General features: G+C 35.4%; 1 pseudogene; it reads left to right on the plus strand.

Annotated features, from left to right (window-relative positions):
• Nucleotides 1–3,130: 3,130 nt before the first annotated feature.
• LOC120227514 overlaps nt 3,131–4,454 on the plus strand; it is a 1,978-nt pseudogene continuing 654 nt past the window's right edge.

Consider the following 4,454-nt stretch of genomic DNA (forward strand, 5'->3'; position numbering starts at 1 on the left):
ACCCTAGAGACTGGGTTTTCAGGTAGGACATATTTTCATAGCTATCATTATAAGTAATTATTGCTAATTGAGGACGAGAAGCAGTTATTGCTCCATAAACAGTCTTTTCCTCTTGTTGAAGAAAATACATAAGGGTCATAGATAATACCAACAAAATAAGACTCATACAGAAGAGAAGGCGGTTAATAATGTATTCATCCTTCATGTATATCTCAAATTATAATGTAAATATATAAATAATGTGACTATATATGGTGTAAAGGACAGTACTGATTGGAAGGAAGTTGTAGACATAAGTGATGAGGTTGGGCAACAAACTTCCTTAAATGTCTGGGTGGAGCACAGACATCAGCATACATGTGAAATTCTTGATCACCATAATGATAATATTATAATTTTTAATTTCTCCATTGGAACCTAATCCCCATATGTCCACAACCTGCCTACATTTCTTTAGGTCTTTCTGAGTTCAGGAATCTATACTATGAAAGCCTCCCTGACAACTCTAATTCAGACACACAATGAATAACCCAGTTATTTCTGGAAGATAAAACATACATATATAATTACAGTGAAAATTTTTGTATAAATTAAATGAGTTTTATGATACAGATCCTAACTCTGATGGTAGCAAATAGGAAATACTGGATGGACTAGATTGATCAAAATAGCTTGTCTCAGATTTTACAACAGCTGAGTGGAAGCAGGTCCTGACAAAGAATTACATGCATGTGCTCTAATTTAGTGTCCAAAGTGATATCTTTATTTAGGAAGACCAAGTCCAAGAGAATTGCAGTTTACAGCCTTCTACACATATTTTGTGACACTCTCAGGTTCCCTCTTTATTGGCAAATTAAAAACATAAAAGCAGAAATTTAAAGTTCCAGAAGAGGATAAAAGCAAGGATGGGGTGGGGTGCTTCTTTATTCAGTCCTGTGGCTGGAAATGTGTTTATTGTATAGGCACTTGCATTACAAAAGAGAAAGTCAGAGCTTACACTAGTACACAATCACAGTCACTGGCACAGGCCAGTACACCTTGGAAAGTCAAGCAAATCAAGAGGGATGGGAGTTTAGGTGGTTGCACAGGGAGAGCAAAGGTTATGGTGGCAAACATCACATTTGTCATAATGTTGCTTAGCCTGCTTGTGGGGGAAGATTTCAGAGAATATGACCAAATAAACTAGGAAAATGAGAGGCTTGTTGTCTTCTACAAAGGAACATATATTCACTCATACTTAATAAAATATGAACATGGAAAAGAGGATTAAAAGTGATGTGTTTCTAAAAAGGAAAAGAGAACAAAGGCTGGTTAAATTTAAAGTCTGAATAAAAGATTTAGTTAGGAAATGTAAAAAAATTAAATGCAGGTCCAATACACAGGTATATTTTATCTGAAGACATGCAGAATTAGCATTTTATTCTTTCTAAATGTGATATTGTTTTGGGGCGCCTGGGTGGCTTAGTCGGTTAAGCGTCCGACTTTCGCTTAGGTCATGATCTCGCGGTTCGTGGGTTCGAGCCCCGCATCGGGCTCTGTGCTGACTGCCAGCTCAGAGCCTGGAGCCTGTTTCAGAGTCTGTGACTCCCTCTCTCTCTGACCCTCCCCTGCTCACGCTGTCTCTCTCTCTCTCCTAGAAATAAATAAGAATATTTAAAAAAAAATGTGATATTGTTTCTCTAAGAACTATAGTTGTAATTCACCCATAGTCTGGTCTCAAGGGGCTGAGATCAGTAGTCATGAGAATGGGGCAGAAAGCTATTTTGCAGTATACATATGCCACAGCCTTTTAATAATTGTGACACTTATTATTTATTTGGATAGGGTTATGGATAATGTTATGGATATGATTTATTTGAGTATTCAGAATTCCTTTTTGAGTGTGACTGATTCCAAACTCCTGAGATTTCCATTACCCAAAGAATCTCAATCATGATCATACATCCTAGGGGAGATAGAATAACCAGTCTATATTTGGCGCCCAAATAAGAATCACTGCAAAAGAGAGCAATTCACTGCTACTATACTATTATATTTTACATCTTGAAAGTGTTGGTCCAAATAAAGATTTAAACACTCTGCTACTTTAGATTGATTGATGGAAAAGGAGATAGAGAGAAAGAAGTGCTGGGAAGACAAGTAAAAGTTGAATGAAACAGTTTTAGGGGCTCCATGAGAGTTTCAAGGCACAGAAGTGAGATGACATCATTTTTCCCTTATACAATGTTGGTTTACTGATTTGTGTCTATGCTTAAGCATTTGTTTTTACAAAAATATTGCTCACTGAAATTGGTTCTAGACAGCACAAAAACAAAACAAAAATAAAAACACCGGGACTGCTAAATGAAATTTCTAATATGCATATGAAAATGTGGAATTCATACTGTTCATACTGTGAATAGTAAAAGACAATTAATTTCAGATTATAAGAGAAACAGTAGGAGAGAAATAGGTTTTAGGATATAGATGGGGAAGTAAATGAAGAAATGATTCTATCTTGGATACAATCACAGGATTTTGTGGCAATTCTATTTATAATGTTGCAGCCTGAGCCTTTTGGCTATCATTCATGCCTGAAATTTTCTCTACTTTTAAAAAGATTGAAAGACAAATTGAATTAAAATTATATATGAGGTATATTAAACCACTCTTAAATTATGAAATGTGAAAGGTGTCAGACACAGTTTCTGCAGTAACAAGGCATATAGCATATTTGTTTTCCAGGTGAAAAATGCATCTTCCCCTTAAAATAATCCTTTGATAATAACTGAAGAGAATTCGTGTTCTTGTTATCTGGATATCACATGTATCCAAGGTTTGTCTTAGTTAACCAACTCTTAAGTACACATTAAGTAACATCACCTTTTTTACTTTTAACTTAACTTGCCTTTAACTTATAAGTTAACAAGTTAACTTATTAACTAATAAATCCAACCCACGTAATAAATTATAATCAACAAGTACTTTTGCAAATCTTGTGGGGCAAAAAAATGACATGAAATGAGAAAATAAATATAGACTGGTTTCCTTGGCTTTTATATTAAGTCTTTTGCTACAGAATTCAAATACTGATCTTTCATAAAATCTCTTCTATATTCACATGCTGACTGGTAGATTTGAAAAGTCAGCAATGAGAAACTACAGAGCAATAACAACTTTTATCCTGCTGGGACTGACAGATGACCCACAACTGCAAATCCTACTTTTTAGCTTTCTATTTCTCACCTACATCTTGAGTGTAACAGGGAACATGACTATTATCATCCTCACATTGGTGGACTCCCTTCTTAACACTCCTATGTACTTTTTTTTCTCAGAAATTTCTCCTTTTTAGAAGTCTCATTTACCACTCCCCATATTCCTGGATTCTTGTACAGTATATAAACTGGAGACAATACCATTATCTACATTGCTTGTGCAAGTCAAATATTTTTTGCTATTGTTTTTGGAGTAACGGAATTTTTTCTCCTGGCAGCCATGTCCTATGATCGCTATGTTGCTGTCTGTAAACCCCTTCATTACACGACCATCATGAAATTAGGGTGTGTACCTTATTAGTCCTCTGCTGTTGGTTGTCTAACTTGTGATCATTCTTCCACCCCTTAGCTTGATCCTCCAGCTTGAATTCTGTGACTCCAATACCATTGATCATTTTAGCTGTGATGCAAGTCCCTTCCTAAAGATCTCATGTTCAGATACATGGGCAACAGAAGAAATGGTTAACCTTGTGGCTGTGTTTACACTCATTATCACCCTAGTGTGTGTATTGATGTCCTACACATACATCATCAGGACAATTCTGAGCTTCCCTTTCTTTCCAAAAAGAAAAAATGCCTTTTCTACTTGCTTATCCCACATGACTTTTAGTTTTTATCATCTATGTAGTACAGAGTACTACAAATGCTCTTTATCTAGAGTCACAATTGTTACATTTTGTATGATTAATTTCATCATTCTCTCTCTCTCTATATATATATATATGTACATATATATACACATACACACTTTATATTTGTATACATACATTTTATAGTTATATGTATAAATACTGATATTAAAAACATAAATATATACCCATGTTTTCTGAACCATTTGATAATAAGTTAGACATTGTGTCTCTTTAGCTATCTCATAGTATATTTCCTAATAAGATTGTTATGCTATATAAGCAAAGCATAATGATCAAAATTGGAGAATCTTGGATCAGTTCCAGTAGGCTTCTGGTGCAGTTTGTTGGGTTTTCTATGTAGAGTATCATGTCATCTGCGAAAAGTGAAAGTTTGACTTCCTCTTTGCCAATTCTGATGCCTTTGATTTCCTTTTGTTGTCTGATGGCTGATGCTAGGACTTCCAGCACTATGTTAAACAGCAGTGGTGAGAGTGGACATCCCTGTCGTGTTCCTGATCTCAGGGGGAAAGCCCTCAGTTTTTCCCCGTTGAGGATGATGTTAGCT

This window comes from Hyaena hyaena, unplaced genomic scaffold (genome assembly GCF_003009895.1).
Source record: "Hyaena hyaena isolate Hyena2069 unplaced genomic scaffold, ASM300989v1 scaffold_2444, whole genome shotgun sequence".
Lineage (NCBI taxonomy): Eukaryota > Metazoa > Chordata > Mammalia > Carnivora > Hyaenidae > Hyaena > Hyaena hyaena.